Genomic DNA, 19,821 nt, shown 5'->3' on the forward strand with positions numbered 1-19,821 from the left:
TACCAATTGTTACAAGGTATTGGCTGGGAACAGGAATAAATGAAGTGCTAGATAACTGTAGTAAACAGATCCTTTCCATCTTCATGTTAAAAAGAGAAATTAGAAGTGGCCAACGCTAGAAGGATATTCTGAAGATCAGTGCATATACACATCTTCTGCCTATTTCGTCATTTGGTTAGATGTGTGGCTACATGAACTGGGCAGTACATGTTCCCATGTTTGTACTGCCTGGTCTGCATTCATGTTTCTTCATGCAATGATGAGCCAATAGCTTTGATCAAACAGATATACTTTAGAACTGCTAAGTTGGCAGAAGCTGGTACAGAGCAACAGGAGCTCACCCTGTTGCACTACTGACCTTCTGATCAACAAGCCCAAGAGGTTCAGTGGTGTAGACCACAGCACCACCCACATCCTGAAAAACGACAGCTCCCTCGGCCTGAAAAGCGAGATGAGCGCTGCACCCACTAGTTGCCTTTGACTGGACTTAAGCGTCCATGGATCTTTTACCTTAATCACACAGAGAAAATTAGAATGGGTGCTTGCATTTGCCAGCACTTAGAAATAAATGAAGATTATTGTGTAATGGCTGTCTTGTCTCCCATTCATACAAGTTGGGCCTTCATTTCATCTGGAAGGCTAAATGCAGACTAGCTCCACATCTGCAGATTGGTAGCAGTAGAGAGAGTCCTAGTCTTCCAAGTTGCGGGGCGCATTTTTGATGCTTCTGACATGTTAAATTGATGTTGATGAAATGACAACAGAGCAGTCTTCCCCACATTTCTGATACCTACAGTGCTCCCCCACCCCCGAAGTAGCCTTGCACGGACATTTCCTCTCCAAACTAACCTTGAATGAAAAGGGGTCTCCCAAATATATTGCACCACTTGCAGGTGGGGAATTTTCATTTTCACACCACTGCCTGTAACAGAGCACCTCCTGTTGCCTGACATTTCCCCTTGAATTCTCCATTAACAACAGCAAGCAGGCACCAATAGGACCTCCATCACCACTGTGGAGACCATGGTGCCACTGTTGTCATCAAGGACAATGCCCCTTCAAGTTTTGAAAACCACACCACCCCAGTTTTGAAGTGCAAGTTCTGTAGTAAGGCAAAGATAAAGGGACCCCTGACCATTAGGTCCAGTCGTGACTGACTCTGGGGCTGCGGCGCTCATCTTGCTTTATTGCCCGAGGGAGCCGGCGTTTGTCCGCAGACAGCTTCCAGGTCATGTGGCCAGCATGACTAAGCTGCTTCTGGATAACCAGAGCAGCACACGGAAACGCCGTTTACCTTCCCGCTGGAGTGGTACCTATTTATCTACTTGCACTTTGACGTGCTTTTGAACTGCTAGGTTGGCAGGAGCAGGGACCGAGCAACGGGAGCTCACCCTGTCACAGGGATTCAAACCACTGACCTTCTGATCGGCAAGCCCTAGGCTCTGTGGTTTAACCCACAGCACCACCCGTGTCCCTTGAAAGTTCTGTAGTGAACCAGCACAAATTCTAAAGTGCCCAAGAGTTTGAATTACCAACCCACAAAGAACCGTGCCTGGTTCTTTATTGGAAGGAGGCAAGACCAGATCACTGACTCAAACACCAAAGGCAATCTCATTGGTGGGCAAGTCATTCTGTTTCATTATTTGTACTGGGAGTGACTACATCATGCATTCACATCCCATGTGGAACCTCTGGCTGTCCAGACTACAACTCCCATCAACCCTGACAACTGGCCATGCTGCACTACATGGATTGAGAGGTAATGAGATATTTATCCAGAATGCAGAGAATCTTGTTCCCAAGGAACCTGGTAGATGAAAATCGCAAACTATATTTTGATTCTCATGTGTCTGAGATTGCCATAATTGTATGTCTCAAACAAAGGTTGATTTAACTTCCTTCTACTTAATGTTTGGGTCAGTACAAACATTGCATTAGACAGAGATTGTGTTATGGACAGGGCTGCTTATTTTTTGTGCATTGAAGTGGGCCACACACACACATACTGCAGCATAATGCCCCAAACGACTTGCTGCTCACACTTCAGAACATGTTAATTTGCATAGTGTGCCACATTCCTTAACTCTAGGCTAATGTCTGCCAGTTTAGATTATTAACTGTTTTAATTTTTCATAGCTATCATTTAATGTTTTATAAGTTGTTATATTATACAAGTTGATGCTTTTGTCAATGTGCTAATTGCCTTTTTAAATTTGGTCACATTGGCCTCTTTCTATTTATAGTTTTTATGTCAAATATGATTTGTTGCATACGTGCAAATGGTCCACACACAAGTTTTAATGGCCTCTGACAAAACAAGAATAACTTTTAATGTGCTAAATAGATAAAGATTTATTGCTTTATTCCAGTGGAGTCTAACAAGCATATATCAAGAAAATTGCACAGATAAAAAGCTCAACAGACATGTCGATACTGAAAAACTACAATGCAGTAGTTTTCTCATGCTCTATTTCTAGTGGAATGTACAAGGACTAGCAAGGATCAGCCCATGCAATTCTACAGGGGGAAAGTCAGGTCATTGTCTGGAACTGGCAGGCAAAGAAGACGACAGTGATAGGCAGATATAGCATCTACTAAAAGGCCATGAGGCAGTATTAAGGAAGAGCAGTTCTTTCAGGACCCTGGACAGGTCCCGGGAAAGAGGCAATTTGCTCAGACCTCCGGAGGGTGGTAACTGAGCCCTTACTTAGTTCCTGGCCTCATCTACCTCTTCCAGGCCCTACCTCTTTGGTGGAAAATGAAAATCCCTGAAAGGAAAGCTCTCTGTCAAGAGCCTGGCACTCTGTTATCTGTTGTCATGTATGCTACCTGCAGTAGTAGGCAAGTTAAGTACAGTATGTGAGGCCCTTGGGTGAAAGGGTGCTGGTCCCAGCAGATTCAAGTGATCGCCCGCAGATTTGGTCATGGTAAAGAGTTCATGAAACAACATGGCTAAGAGCTATGAATTGGGAAGTCTCTGTTTTGCCTCTTCTATGGCTTCTCTAGATGACTTTAGGCAAGCCCTCCATCTCAGCCTCAGTGGCTACAGGGTGGGGATCATAACACTGAACTGTAATTACAAGATTGCTCTAAGGACTGAAAGTTAATGTACATGCCTCCTTCTTTATATTCTAAAGCACTATATAAATGCATCTCTTTCAACATTTAAAAAAATGCATGTCAATTTGGGTGGGGGGTAGACTTAAAAAGAAAGATACACAGTGATAAAACTATCACCTTGTAAAAATCACTGTGCCATGCACGCTAGGACTTAAAAGGAGGCGGAACAAATCTACAAAATTCTTTTTCAACATTTATGAATCCACGCTACATGGAATGACTGGTTTTTTTACACACTGCTTTGAATCCTAACATGCAGTTATCCAATATCTATTGTTAAACTGTGCGCATATGACAGTGCGATGGCAATGCTTATAGTTATTTGCACATTTGTGCATGGATAGGTGAAGAAAATATCTTTTCAATGCATGGGTTACACCAGCAAAGATAATACTGAACCTATAGAAAATTGGGTGTCCAGGTTGGTCAGGCATGAAGGATGAACAACTGAGATATGCAATTCAGGAGAGATAAAGCTGATATTGGGGAGAGGGAGGCAGAACTGCGTCCTCTCCATACTGGAAATAAACCTGCTGTGCCCCATAGGAAGCTAGAATATCTCCTAGGCAATGTAATGGGTGGGAGCAGAAGGTGTATTTCCCATATGACATTGCTGTAGGTGAGCAGGAACAGGAGATGCAGGGAATCTCTGCTTCCTCTTCATGCATGGCAAGGCAATGTCCAAAGTCGTACTCAATCAGTGGTCCGTACACTTGCATTGTGCTGCAATGCAGCATCTCTGCAGTGGTCCCAGCAAAGCAACACACTTCCCAGGGTGGGGAAGCACATTCAATCAAGTTTCAACAACTATAAATCTTCCAAGTCAGCCAATTAGCACCCTGTTTCAACAGCGTCTGCGAATAAAAGGAGTTCATTAATTTCCAAATCCAATATGCAGGGAGAGCAATTGACAGAGGCGGTGGTTAGACTTAGAAATTTCACATTTGGCATTATCACTCATTTAGTCACCTGGGGGATTTGGTGGGGGGGCGGTTCTCCCATGCACAGTTCCTCCTTTGCTTTTCCTTTGTCGTGGCTGCAGCATTGAGATAGCAGCTGTGTCTATTGAATAAACATCAGAGGATTTGCATGGGAGGGTCGTCTTGAAGGCAGCGCTATAGCTACAAAGAAAACTGACTTACTTTGGGGGTATTAGGGATGGCAAAGAATGATGTTTTAAAGAACTGGGAAGTAGCTAACTCAAACCTATAGTTTACATTTTGTATGTCTCTTTCAAACTCATTCACAGGCCTTGTAGCTAGGTGTCCTTCATGCACCCAAAATCATTTGCTGTCTTCACTTGAGACTTCTGCTCAGTATTCTTTCGGTGTGTGAATTCTGTGCTTGGGGTGAAATTGCATCACTCTGCTTCAGCTTTGTCATTCTGCTCCCTGTCTGCATTACATCTGGGCTTGGATAGGTGAAGCTTCTAAATCTGAGTCGATGGAATGTTCATTAACACTCCCTGCTAGGCACAAAGCAAAGAATGCTTGCAGTCTAGTTTGATGAGGGAACAGAAAGCTGTCAGTGTGCCTGGGATTGAAACTCGACGCAGGTCTGAGAAACAAGGGCAGCTTTCTGAGGAATGTGGGGAGGCCCTAAAAGGCAAAAGAATTAGAGGTGTAGGCAGTTCAGAAGTAAACAACAACAGCAACAACACTCAACAACATAATTTGGGTGTGTCAGAGTATAAGCATTTCTTAAAATTTCTTGCTGAGTGTCTGCATGAATGAGGAACTGTCAGCCACAGAAAAACCCAATGCATTGGGGGAGAGGTGGAATATATTAGATCTCCAATAACAATGGGGGCAATATTCAGATAGATGCTGCCTCCACTCTTGGAGGCAATATTCATTTAAATACCAGTTTCTGGGCGTCACAAGTGAGGAGAAAATAAAAAAATTCCTTCCAGTAGCACCTTAAAGACCAACTAAGTTAGTTCTTGGTATGAGCTTTCGTGTGCATGCACACTTCTTCAGATACACTGAAACAGAAGTTGCCAGATCCTTCTATATAGTGAGAAGGTGGGGAGGGGTATTACTCAGAAGGGTGGTGGGAATGGGAGATTGGCAGATAGCTGAGATGAGCCTGTTGACGACTCTTAATGACTGCAATAGGTCTTCCAGGAAAAGGCAAGGGGTGAGAAGGTGAAAAATGGCTTAGTCATGTATAATGAGATAAGAATCCAATGTCTTTGTTCAAACCAGGTCTCTCCATGGTTTTGAGTTTGGTAACTTCTCTTTCCAGTCTATTTCTGAAATTCCTTTGTAGTAAAACAGCTACTTTGAGATCTTGTATAGAATGTCCTGGGAGATTGAAGTGTTCTCCTACTGGTTTCTCTGTTTTGTGATTCTTGATGTCAGATTTATGTCCGTTTATTCTTTGGCGTAAGGTTTGGCCTGTTTGTCCAATATAGAGAGCTGAAGGACACTGTTGGCATTTGATGGCATACACAATGTTAGACGATGAGCAGTTAAATAGTCCCGAGATGGTATGTGTGATGTTGTTGGGGCCAGTAATGGTGTTGTCCGGGTGTATGTGGCAGCAAAGTTGGCATCTGGGTTTATTGCAGGCTCTGGTGCCAGTGTCCGTGTTAAGTCTGGTTGTAGTATTATTGTGGGTTAGGAGTTGTTTAAGATTAGGTGGCTGTCTGTAGGCAATGAAAGGTCTTCCTCCCAGAGCTTGAGAAAGAGAACTGTCATTGTCCAGGAGAGGTTGTAGATCTCTGATGATGCGTTGTACTGTTTTAACTTGGGAGCTGTATGTGATGACTAGAGGTGTTCTGTTGTTTTCTTTTTTGGGTCTGTCTTGCAGCAAGTTCTCTCTGGGTATCAGTCTGGCTCTGTTGATCTGTTGCATGCACACAAAAGCTCATACCAAGAACTAACTTAGTTGGTCTTTAAGGTGCTACTGGAAGGAATTTTTTTATTTTGACTATGGCAGACCAACACGGCTACCTACCTGTAACAAGTGAGGAGAGTGCTGTTCTCCTCAGATCCTGGTTGTGGGATTTCCATAAGCATCTGATTGGCCACTGTGAGTACAGAATGTTGGGTGAGATATGTCTTGGAAGCGTTCTTCTCATGTTCTTATGAACAGGCTCAATTAAAAAGTGGCATTTAGAAATATATACAGGCTGAGCAAAAATTGCAGATATACGACTGAATTCCACAGAGGCTTCTGCTTGGGTCTGTTCAGAGCTCTGGGCATGTAGTATATGGTCCAACCAGGAACTTCAAGTCTTCTTTGTGGCTGTGTTGGCATAAGGGGTGAATTGCATGTTGCTGCAACTGAAAACTAAAGGAGCCTATATGAAATGCGCTTGCATAAATCTTGGGGGGCATCCCCCGATCTGGAACATTGTGTGTGGTTCTGGTCACCCAATCTCAAAAGGGGGCATGGTCTTTCTGGGAAAGGTCCAGAAAAAGACATCCAAAATGCTGACAATGAGCTTCTTCCCCATGGGAAAAGTCTATATCACATGTAGCCAATTTGGTGCCTTCTAGATGTTTCGAAAGCACGTCAAAGTGCAAGTAGATAAATAGGTACCACTCCGGCGGGAAGGTAAACGGCGTTTCCGTGCGCTGCTCTGGTTCACCAGAAGCGGCTTAGTCAATCTGGCCACATGACCCAGAAGCTGTATGCTGGCTCCCTCGGCCAATAAAGCGAGATGAGCGCCACAACCCCAGAGTCGGCCACGACTGGACCTAATGGTCAGGGTTCCCTTTACCTTTACCTTTAGATGTTTTAGGCTACTGGCCGTGCTTGCTGGGGCTGATGGCAATTGCAGTGCATAACCTCTGGATGGCTCTGCATTGGCTACTCCTGGTTTAAAGTATTCAGAAATTTTAAAATCTAGGAGGAAAAAGCAAGGGGCTGGTATATGATAAAATTCACAAGTCAAGTTTCCTAAAACAATAAGGAAACTGGAACATAGCTACCTTAAAAACTGAAGCTCTTCTGAATTTTGCAATACACTTTTACAACTAGATATCTAGGTGTCGTGGTTAAGAGTGATGGACTCATAATCTGGTGAACCAGGTTCGCTTCCCCGCTCCTCCACCTGCAGCTGCTGGGTGACCCTGGGCTAGTTGCACTTCCTTGAAGTCTCTCAGCTTCACTCACCTCACAGAGTGTTTGTTGTGGGGGAGGAAGGGAAAGGAGAATGTTAGCCACTTTGAGACTCCTTCGGGTAGTGATAAAGCGGGATATCAAATCCAAACTCTTCTTCTTCTTCCAATTGTAGAGTTGGAGGGGACCCTAGGGTCATCTAGTCCAACCCCCTGCAGTGCAGGAATCTCAACCAAAGTATCCATGACACATGGCCATCCAGCATCTGCTTAAAAACTCCCAAGGAAGGAGAGTCCACCACCTCCCAAGGGAGAGCATTCGACTGCCGAACAGCTCTTACTGTCAGAAAGTTCTTCTTGATGTTGCGTCGGAATCTCCTTTCTTGTAACCATTGGTTTGGGTCCTACCCTCCAGTGCCAGAGAAAACAAGCTTGCTCCATCTTCCAGGTGATGGCCCTTTAGATATTTGAAGATGGCTATCATATCTCCTCTCAGTCTCTTAAATGTGCACTAAAACACTGACAAATTTCTGTGAGGGCTTTTAAAATTGGACAGCCAATCAAAATCTATATGGAGCTGTGGAAACCTGAATTTAAGATTGGGAAAGTGTGAAACTGAGAGAAATCAAAACTGACAGATTCATCCAACCTTACCCAAAGGGTAGCTATTATTTTGTAAAGCTTCTGGTGCTGTATAAATCGATGGCACTATATAAATGTTTAATAAAAAATAATGAATAATAATTCAACCCAGCATGTCCTGGAACTAATTGCTCCACAGGATATTCCAAGTTGAGCTATTGCCACATACAGACGCAACTGTATTACTTTTTGAGGCATTCCTAAATTGCTTCCTGGTTTACAGACTCACTGCGATCGAAACCCCTTGCCCCAGCACAGCACATAAAACTGCAGTTACTGGGAAATCTGGTTCCTTGCAGGGAAAAAATGTTTGTGAAAATACGTTGCAGCGACATTAGCTGTAGAAAGTTTGAAATAAGTTATGGAACTTGAAATATGTTCCTTGGATAGAATGGGTAACTTATTTCACCATGGGAATAATCCACTCTGTGCTGTCTTTTTCCAGCTTGATGATGATGATGATGATTAATTTATTTATACTCTGCCTATCTGGCTGGGTTTCCCCAACCGCTCTGGGTGGCTCCCAACAGAATATTAAAAACATGATAAAACATCAAACATTAAAAAGTTCCCTAAACAGAGCTGCCTTCAGATGTCTTCTAAAAGACAAATAGTAGTTTATTTCCTTGACATCTGATGGGAGGGCGTTCCACAATGCGGGCGCCACCACCGAGAAGGCCCTCTGCCTGATTCCCTGTAACCTCACTTCTTGCAGTGAGGGAATTGCCAGAAGGCCCTCGGAGCTGGACCTCGGTGTCCGGGATGAACAATGGGGGTGGAGACAGAGTCTCAGGGTCCCGGAAGAGGCCAGACTGATACCCATTGATAGAACAAAGGCCACACCCCAAAGAGCAAAGTCACAGACAGGCAGATCAGCACCCTGGAGAGCTCACAGCTCCAATGCTTGCCAGGACTCACTTAGGGAAGAGTTGTTGCTTCAGCATCTAAGACTTACGAAGGCTGTCTGCCTTGAACCTCCTATTAGGCCCACCTCTCTGAGGAAATGTCTGCTCTTTTAAAGGGGCATGGTCCTATTCTGCATCCATTGGCTCTTTTAGTATGGATGCAATGAGGGTTAATTGGAGGAGTGCTCTCTGAGCTAGAGGAGTCCATCCAAGTCACATCCTTTAGACCAGGCATGGCCAAACTTGGCCCTCCAGATGTTTTGGGACTACAATTCCCATCATCCCTGACCACTGGTCCTGTTAGCTAGGGCTGATGGGAGTTGTAGTCCCAAAACATCTGGAGGGCCAAGTTTGGCCATGCCTGCTTTAGGCTAGGAGTGGTGGTTGGCTCCATGGATGATGCCTCCTCTTTCTCCAGCTCTGCCTCTGAGCTGGAATGAGGACCGTGCCCTGGGAACATGATGCATTCCTCTGAGCATCCTAATTGTAAACCAATTAGGTCAACCACAGCAGCTTCCTTGATGATTGCTGAACAACTTGAGCCTCTACGATTGTATAGAATTCTTTTTTGTCTGTAGATAGAAAATGGAAATCGCGAGAGGTGGACGTATGTCATCATGAATAGGCAGTGATTATTTTAAATAAGCAAGTGGGTTTAGCTTTAACATTTGGGCCTCTTGTTTCTATCTCCGGTGTTTCTTCAACAACTTTTTAAAAAATGGTTTAATAAACAGACTGATGCTAAAGGTGGATTATTGGTATCCTCCAGGAAGTGTACATAAATTGGATTTGCTTTCTTGGTTTGCTTTCTTCCCTCCCTGCACATCATTGCCTTTTCTAGCTGAGCTACATTTAGCCTGCAGACAGTGTGAGCTTTCTGTCTTATATGGAGCCCTAGTCTGGAAAATGCTCTGGTTATAGTTCCTCCTGAGTGATACTCAGGTCTCATTCATGCTTCTGTTTGGTCTGTGACTTGGCATGAGTCTGAGCAGTTTTCCTTTTTTACTGCCACTTCCCCCAGTGAAACCTGTGGTTTACTGCTGGATCGGAGCAAACAGCAATTGGGTTTTCTGTGGATTGACATTTGTTCCGATTCAGCGGTAAATGGCTCAGGACCGCAATACCTAAAGGACTGCCTCTTTCCACATGAACCTACCCAGACCCTGAGATCATCTTCTGAGGCCCTCCTTCATGTGCCACCTCCTCGAGAGATCCGGAGGGTGGCAGCACAAGATCAGGGCCTTCTCTGCAGTGGCTCCCCATCTGCGGAATGCTCTCCCCAGGGAAGTTCCTCTGATGCCTTCATTATACACCTTTAGGCACCAGGCAAAAATGTTCCTTTTTAACCAGGCTTTTGATTGACCTGATCAACACCCCATTCCCTTTTAAAATGTGGATTTTGGGGGGGGGGTATTATTGGGTTCTTACTTTCATTTTTATTTTATATACAGTGGTACCTCAGGTTAAGTACTTAATTCGCTCCGGAGGTCCGTTCTTAACCTGAAACTGTTCTTAACCTGAAGCACCACTTTAGCTAATGGGGCCTCCTGCTGCCGCCGCACCGCCAAAGCACAATTTCTGTTCTTATCCTGAAGCAAAGTTCTTAACCTGAAGCACTATTTCCGGGTTAACGGAGTCTGTAACCTAAAGCGTATGTAACCCGAGGTACCACTGTACTGTGATCTTTTTATGTGAGACCTCCCTGAGACCTCCAGGTATAGGATGGTATATAAATTATAATAAAAACAAACAAACAAACAATCCAATTTCTTTGGATTTTTCCAAAGAAAGTGGTAAGACAAAACAAAACCCTATTGGACTTATGTCCAGAAGTCAGAGACCAAACTGAAGAAAACATGGGACAAAGGGAAGTGTGGGTGAACCTTCAGAGACTAGAAGCCTGATGTTTCCAGATGTGCACTGCATCTTTTGGACTGAACTCTAACTTGGATTCATCATTGTCTCCACACCTGATGGAGATTCTGGCGGGTGACTGTTTGGAGTGCATCAGATCTTCCAACTCTACAGACTTCTTGAGATAGGTATCTTCCAGCGTAGTGGTCTGAGGGTGTGTCTCAGTGTTCATTGACTCCCCTTAGTCGCTATAGATGTTGGATCTGGCAATGGGGGCCTTTTCTCTTCTCCAGTGTAGAGGTCTTGCTTGGTTCTGGATATGGGCTGGTCCTAACAAGGAGATGGTGGAACATGACATTAGGAAATCAAAGTTCTATTAATTTTTGCACATTAAGTAGACATTTATACCATTAGGAATTCAGATTTCTGTTCTCTTCTGAAAACCAGCTCGTGATTTTAGCTGTTAACTGTAAGATGTTAAAAGTGTTTTAGTGATTTGTTGTGATTATTTTTTGGAGGGTGATGGTCAGGATCCACTATTCAGTTGTGCATTCTTTGCGTACTGGGGCACAGCATTCCTCCCCTTTTTTATTTGGTAGACTGATCTGAATTGTAATCCTTGAATTCTACCGCTAGGTGGCACCATATTTCTATTGCTTTTAGCATATTCAGAGAAATTAATACTATGTTTCTTATCGTTATAATCATCTCCATTTCTAAACCATTCTTCCTCAAGATCCCAGGGTAGCTTATAGCATATACAATAAAACAATAAAACTCAATATAACGACATTAAAAGGATAATTTTTAAAGCCAAACCATATCAGTACAACAGATGGACCTTTTCATTTACAGCTGTCCTTGCTGAATCACTTTCCGAAAAGCCTGTGTGAAGAGGTGTGTTCATAATGGGTGCCAAAAACTACAACAGAATGCAAACTCAGTTTTTTCACCTGTTCTTTCACTAACCGACTCTGACCAAGAAGGTATCAATTGCCCCTTTTCTTCTACCCACTCCTTATGAGTTCATGACGCAAAAGCCCATAGTGGGGAGTACCACTTACTGCTGATCTACATAGCAATTACATTTGTCTCTTGGGACTGATGTCCTCTGAAGACCTGATACAGAGTTGTCACCGTCTGGAGGTGTCTGTCTTGCATAGCTGTCAACTTACAGATTTGAAAATAAGGGACCAGCATCCTCAAAAATAAGGGATCAGCAGCCAAAATAAGGGATTTTCCAAGGAGCACAGGTATGTTTAACTTCTAAGCCCCTCCGAGCCAAAGGCAGAAAGCCCAGCCAGCAGCCAAACAAAGCCTCAAGCAGTGGTTCCCACAGCGCAGCAACCCGGCAAAGGGGATGCAGCAAGGAAAACCACCGTCACCTCTCCGCTGGGAAGCGCTGAGCAAAGGCAAGTCCCCAGGCAACGTGGCCGATTTGATCGGCACAAGGCATGCAAGCTCCACCCCCCAATTGTTCTTAGACTCCTTATTGGGTGAGCAACGCAGCCAAGCAACACAGTTGGAGCCTCCCTCCTCCCTGGCTGGCAGCGAGAGGGAGAGGTCCTGCTTCCTTTGAAACCTGGGAAATTTAAGGGACATCATCAATAAGGGACAGCAGCAGGACACGGCTCTGGGATAAGGGACTTTCCCACCAAATAAGGGACGGTTGGCAGCTATGCTGCCTTGTGCTCTGGCTTCTGACCAGCTGAGGATCTCCAGTAATGGGCACAGAACAGGGGCAAAAGCAAGGAGGTAGAAGCAGCTGTGATGTAGTGTTGCCCCTATTGGAAGCCACCTCTGTCCATTCTACATCCCTCGGTCATAGACCACATGGGGAACACAAGTACGGATTGAGGTGCTTCTAAGTGATCCAGAGTATGCTGCAGTAAATCACATCATTTTTGTTTTAAGCTTCTGAAAACTGGCCAGCTATGGCACATGGTGTGGGGTTATGTAACTAGAATGCCAAGCAGTCAGGTTTCAGAACTTTCCCTTCGGGAACACCGACACCCTTTCCAATTCAAGCCTAGCTGTCAGGGACCGTGTTGAGGAGGGCTGCACTGAGGAGGAATGGTGGGAGCCACCCCAACCCCCTGACCCTGAATCTTCCCAGGAACAGGAAGGCAGTATAGATTTGGAACAGTGGTTTGCAGAGGGGCATAGTTCAGAAGGCAGAAGCTGGGAAATACTGGATGGGGAACAGTTAGGAGAAGAAACACTGGAAGAGAGAGGGTTAACAGATTCACAGTCGTTGGACAGCATTCCTCCACCGCCCTCCCCAAAGTCGAGAATAACTCAAAAAGTCTCAGAAGAGAGAGCACAGAAGGTACGAGCTCAGATTACAAGCATAGCTGTCAACTTTACCCTTTTCTTGCAAGGTATCCTATTCGGAATAAGGGAATTTCCCTTTTAAAAAGGGAAACATTGACAGCTATGATTAGAAGATGTAGGAGTGACGTAGATTAATAGGGATGGAGGGGGGAGTATCCCTTAATTGGGAGCACCGCCATTTCTAGGGAGATGTGTTCTTTTGTCTCTTACTGTGATTATTAAAGAATCTAACTGGTAAGACATTCCTTTCATTTGATCTTCTTATTTACTACCACGAGGGAGGAAGCTGATTCCCTGAAGCCTGACACTAACTGGTTTATACTCTCTGCCTCTTGGCTACAGTGCTAGACCTGCCTGAGCATTGTGTCAGCTGATCACAAGAACCAATCTCTGCCCATGGTGCCCATTTAAGCCCTGGCATCAGAGCTAGGTGAGCAGCCACCTCTGATTCAGCATGGCTACCTAAATTCTTGCTGCCCTCCCCCAGACACTCTTAGATCATGGCCATTGCCTGTATTGCGCCCTGCACTTTGGAGAGGTCTATTTTTTTATTGCCAGACATCCCACTCAGGTCTCAGAACCCAAAGGCCTTGAGCCTGACTTTTGGGGAGGGGACTCCTTCACAGGGCATTGATAATATGGAGAAGGATCACCTCACAGAGCTAAGATGGGGACCATTTTTTCTATTGGGGTCTGCATGCTGGTGGAGGAGGAGGCCACAGCCAGTGGCAGGTGGGGCTGGAGACCAATGTAAGAGGGTCCCTCTAGCCCATTATTGTCTACAGTGACTGGCAATGTTGCTCCAGGCTTTCAGACATGATGCTCTCCAAACCCTATTTGGACATTCCAAGGGGTGAACCTGGGACCTTCTTCATTCATTCATTCATTCATTCATTCATTCATTCCATAAATAGCAACACCCTAGAGGTCCCGGGCCCTAAGGAAGTTAGATTAGCCTCAACCAGAGCCAGGGCCTTTTCAACACTGGCTCTGGCCTGGTGGAACGCTCTGTCTCTTGAGACCAGGGCCCTGCAGGATCTGATTTCTTTCCGCAGGGCCTGTAAGACAGAGTTGTTCCGCCTGGCCTTTGGTTTGGAATCAGTTTGATTCCCTCCCCCTCTTTCTTTTTTCCTTTCTCCTCCTGTGATGAGGCTGCATTTTAATGTTTTAATGTTTTAATGTTGTATTTTAAACTTGTTTTTTAAGTTGTATTTCAATCAGCTTGTTTTTATATCGGTTGTTAGCCACCCTGAGCCCAGTCTTGGCTGGGGAGGAAGGAGTATAAATAATTTTTTTATTATTATTATTATCATTATTATTATTATTATTATTATTATTATTCAAAGCAGATGATCTTCCACTGAGCTACGGCCCTTCCTCCTAATGGGTCATAGAGACAATGTGCCCCCTTTTTTTCTCTTCCTGCCACCCCTTCTCTCCATTTTTCTCTCCTTGCTGCCCCCCAGAATTTAGACTGAAGGCCACATGAAATTAGCCCAAGCGCCACATGCAGCTCTCTGATTTTAGACGCGCCCCCACCCCCATCATAGAGGGGGAAAGCTAGATTTAGTTATGCAAATCTTTCCTTGGCTCGTGATAGGGAAGAGATGGACATTGCAGTGGGTTTGGCAAAACTGAGTTCATGATTCTTCTTGCATCCATTTTTTCTACTCTAGCCTAAATCCTATTAGACTCATTATTTCCCAGACACTTCTTCTGCCTCAAAATTCCCATTAATTTGCAACATGAAAAACATGAAATTCTGCCCACCTGCTAACCAGAGGAATTAATTTCCCCATGCTAGCTAATGGGAGATGGTCTGTCAAATGTCATCATTGGCTGTTGAAGAGAAGGGACACTTCCCCCTCTTTTTCCTTCACCCCATCCATCCTGTCCCTGCCACCCGTTTCTTTTCAAAAGGGTGCGGTATGGAAATCTGTTAGGCAGTAAATGTGTGGGGTGCCCTAGAGCTTCCCAGAGGCAAGTTTGTAGAAGTGCCTGAGGCATCAGATAAGATAAGCATAATTTTCTGTGAGTTGAATTTAAAAAGAGTGAAAAGAACGGTGGCTTGAATGACTCTCTTTTCTTGCATTTTGAGGCTTTTAGAGAAAACTTTCCTATCTCAGTGTTTCCCAAATTTTGGTGTCCAGCTGTTTTTTTGGGTTTTTTTGCACTACAACTCCCATCATCCCTAGCTAGCAAGTCCAGTAGTCAGGGATAATGGGAATTGTAGTTCCAAAAGCAGCTGGAGACCCAAGTTTGAGAAACACTGGTCTTAATCAAATCCCTTCATGGTGAAGGTTTTGAGTGTGCGTTCTTTTTGTAAATGGCTTTGAGTTTTGATACAGTATTTGACTTTATGATTATTCTTACTGTATGGTTAGAAATGCTAATGATTAAGTGGTACTGTAGCCTTATTAGACTTTACCGACTGGTGGGGTCCGCGTTTCTCCCAGAAGGGAGAAAGGAAGTCAAATGACACCGAGGTTGATTCAGAGAAAGAGTTTATTCTGCTCTCCGGATAGCAGAAGGCACTTGCGTGGTCAGTTCACAGCAAGTCCAAAGAAATGAGAAATTTCATGCAGTATATATATCCTCCAGGCACCCTCTCCCCCCTTCCTCAGGAATCCAACCACATCAGCTTATACACGTAAGTTGACATCCATGACCATAAACAGATATTCCTGTTCTTAACCATAAAAGGTTGTTCCTGTTCCTATACTCTTATCTTGGGGCAGGAGGTCACCAACTCTAAGAACACTCCTGGCGCTGTTCCCGGGTCTATTGTCAGACCTGACAAGGTCTGTGCGTCTTTGTGGTCAGGATGTAAGATAAGACCCAGACGTGCCATCCCTGCTCCACTTTGGAATGGACAAGGCCATTCATTAGGCGTCATGGACTGATAAAGGAGAGAGCTTTGAGCACTTGTTTATACAGCTGGGTTTTGGCTCAAGAGCTCAAGTTAAAGCATTTTAGAAATGCTCCCTTGGAAAAGGAAAAAAGTGGATTTTGGGTCCCGTTTCAAACTGACTGCACAGAAACCCATTCCTTCAGTACTGTTTGTTTGTTTGTTTGTTTGTTTGTTTGTTTGTTTGTTTGTTTGATTGATTGCATTTCTATCCCATATTTTCCTCTTAAGAGCTCAAGGTGGCTTAAATTGTTTTCCTCCTCCCCTTTTTATCCTCACAGCAGCCTTGTGTGGTAGGTTAAGCAGTGACTGACCCAGGCTCGCCCAGTGAGCTTCGTGGCCAAATAGGGGGCTTGAACCCTTGTTTCCCAGGTCTTAGTCCTACATGCTAACCACTGTGCCACACTGGCTCTCATATATGAATGCCAGTGAACTCCCATCAGCCCCAGCTAGCATAGCCAGCGGTTGGGAATTATAAGGGTTGTAGTCTAACGACAACAGTTCCTTCCCACCGGCCTAGCATTGCTTACTCTTACTACCCTTTAAAAATAGAAAAAGAAAGAACGAGCTGAACTACATTTCGCTGACCCTGGCAAGATCCAGTCCTTCTGATGATCGGATGCTCCAAGATGCTGTGAAGGTGCTGTCTCATTTGACAGCTCCAGCTGCCGTTGAGTGACAGATGCTAGAATTATCTGTCAGAGAAAGCCTGGGGATTCTTTCCCGGCCATCTGGATGCTGAGGGATGCTCTGAATTAGAGGAGAGAGGGGAAAAAGTTACTTGATCATCTGCTTTGCTTTTTGGAGTGGAATGAGACTTTAATTTCCCGAGTGCAAATACCCTGAGAATAAGGTTTCTTCTTCAAAGTGACAAAATTCACCTCTTTTGCTTTGCTTAAATCTCCATGTGGTCTTCCACAAACACTAAGACTGCTTGGCTCATTCTGTTTCTCCTACATACACTCCTACATACACATACACAGGAAAACAGAAAGTTCTTCCAGGAACATTTTTGGTTCACCTCTTGGGTTCCAGCAGAAAGGAGAGTTTGAGACAACAACTTATTGATTTGCAGGATTAGCTGCTGCCTAACTGTTCACATAAAAGGGACGCGGGTGGCACTGTGGGTTAAACCACAGAGCCTAGGACTTGCTGATCAGAAGGTTGGCAGTTCAAATCCCCGCGACGGGGTGAGCTCCCATTGCTCGGTCCCTGCTCCTGCCAACATAGCAGTTCGAAAGCATGTCAAAGTGTAAGTAGATAAATAGGTACCACTCCGGCGGGAAGGTAAATGGCGTTTCCGTGCTCTGCGCTGGTTTGCCAGAAGCGGCTTAGTCATGCTGGCCACATGACCTGGCTCCCTCAGCCAATAAAGCGAGATGAGCGCCGCAACCCCAGAGTCGGCCACGACTGGACCTAATGATCACGGGTCCCTTTACCTAAAGTGACTCATAAGGGACACAGTTGGCACTGTGGGTTAAACTTGCCGATCAGAAGGTCAGTGGTTCGAAAATGGCACCAGGCAGCAGCAGCAAGCAGAAGTGTATATGGCTGCAAGTGTGGCCTGTTCACAAATCTCTCAGTCACCAAAATGTGCCACACACACACACACACACACACACACACACACCCCAACTTCACAATCCACAAACAAGTTGGTGATGTTGTGAGGGCCATTTCAGTTCAAGTTCAGCTCTAAGGTACCCTGTCATCTGTAAAAAATAACAGAAGTGTTTATTTTCCCAGCATGCTCTTTGTACATGGGGTGTACAAAGATTTATCATGTGACAATGTGAAATGTCGTATGTGAAGCATTCCTTGAGGAACACATTTATTGATAGTTGTTGTTGCGTTACAGCTTATGTTCCATCTACAGTATAAGGAATCAGTTTCATTAACTGGAGACTTCAACTATGGCTTGAGTTCGCTCCCGGCTTGAGACACAGGCTATGGGCAGTAAATGCTGTTCTCTTAACCAGGCCAAGGCAGGTGGTCAAGTTCCTTCCTGGTATTTACCTAGCCAATTTAGCAGCTCTCTTCACCACAATTCCATTGGCAGCTTACTGGATCAAATCCCACTCCCAAATGCAAACTAGTTCAAACCTTGGGATTCCTATGCAAACCTCATTGAAATGCATGTTAGTCTGGGAAATTTGCATCCCTGAGAACATAAAAATTAAGTTAAGTAGTCTGTTTCCAACAGTGGCCATCCAGGAATATCTCAAGAAGAATAGGCTGATGGCCATTCCTGAACTCCCATCATTAGAAATAATCTCTCTTTAACACCAGGGAGTTCAATGGTGGGGATCTTGTGGCCTTCCAGGTGTGAGCTGACCACCTCCCATCAGCCCCTGCCTTCATGTCCATTGGTCAGGGATGATGGGAATCGTAGCCCCACAACATCTGGAGGGCTGCAAGCTCCCCACCCCTGATTTAATTCCTATGTCTAGTAGCCACGAATAATTTCATCACCTCATCCATATTAACAGAAACTTAGTAAGTGATATCCCCAAAGGTCTGTGTCCTGGGTAAGGAATGGAGAGCCTGTGGCCACAGAATGCTCTTCAACTATAACTCCCATCATCCCTGATCATTGACTATGCTTGCTGCTATGGCTGATGGGAGTCAGAGTCCAACATTTGCAGGGCCACAGGATCTGCCAAACTCCCCTGCCCTAATTGCTCAGTTTTTAACATAACAGATCTATCTTGAGGGTGATTTGTGGGTCACCTTCACACAACACAGTCTTAAGGGTTAAAAATGAAAATATATTTATCCTACAGGTTCACACATTATTAGTAGTAGTAGCAGCAGCAACATCAATTTCATTTATGAGTCACTTTAAAGGTAAAGATAAAGGGACCTCCTGACCATTAGGTCCAGTTGTGGCTGACTCTGGGTTTGTGGCACTCTATTGGCCAAGGGAGCCTGCTTACAGCTTCCAGGTCATGTGCCCAGCATGACTAAGCCACTACTGGCGAACCAGAGCAGCGCACAGAAACGCCGTTTACCTTGCTGCCAGAACGGTACCTATTTATCTACTTGCACTTTGACATGCTTTCGAACTGCTAGGTTGGCAGAAGCAGGGACCGAGCAACGGGAGCTCACCCCGTAGTGGGGATTCAAACCACTGATCTTCTGATCGGCAAGTTTAATCCACAGTGCCAACTGTGTCCCTTATGAGTCACTTTAGGTAAAGGGACCCCTGACCATTAGGCCCAGTTGTGACCGACTCTGGAGTTGCGGCGCTCATCTTGCTTTACTGGCCGAGGGAGCCAGCGTACAGCTTCCGGGTCATGTGGCCAGCATGACAAAGCCGCTTCTGGTGAACCAGAGCAGCGCATGGAAACGCCGTTTACCTTCCCACCAGAGCGGTATCTATTTATCTACTTGCACTTTGGTATGTGCTTTCGAACTGCTAGGTTGGCAGGAGCAGAGACTGAGCAACAGGAGCTCACTCCGTCGCGGGGATTCGAACCGCCGACCTTCTGATCGGCAACTCCTAGGCTCTGTGGTTTAACCCTCAACGCCACCCGTGTCCCTTATGAGTCACTTTAGGGGCCATGAATTTACCTGCTATACCTGTGTGCAAAGCTCCCTGCATGGCTTACTTTTGCATAATGTGTAAATAAGATGCTACCTGAATTATTACCAGAAAATCGTAAGTGGCATTCCCATAGTCCATAATGCATGCCCCCCATAAGCCTCTTCATTGCAAAAAGGTATTAAACATCACTCTGTGTTATCTCTCAATGTAAAATGGATGCACTTTGCCATATCCCCTGTGCTCCCCTGCTCAGCCATTTTCACTCATCCTCATATGTGTGGTATGGAGAGGGGGGAGGAATATTACCTCAGCTGTAGAAAGCCAAATGAATTCCTACACCATCAGCTGAAGCAGGAGTCTCCAGCTGGTTGAAGCTCCACTCTGCATGCTCCGTTGACTCCTGGGACAACACACATTTGTGCATGACCAGGAAAGCAAACA

At 45.0% G+C, this 19,821-nt stretch overlaps 1 protein-coding gene across 7 annotated transcripts in view; it reads left to right on the forward strand.

Annotated features, from left to right (window-relative positions):
- The window catches only part of DLG2 (discs large MAGUK scaffold protein 2), a 904,765-nt gene that overhangs the window by 746,807 nt on the left and 138,137 nt on the right, over positions 1 to 19,821 (forward strand). The window lies entirely within an intron of this gene.

This window comes from Podarcis liolepis (assembly GCF_965112155.1).
Source record: "Podarcis liolepis genome assembly, chromosome: 4".
Classification (NCBI taxonomy): domain Eukaryota; kingdom Metazoa; phylum Chordata; class Lepidosauria; order Squamata; family Lacertidae; genus Podarcis; species Podarcis liolepis.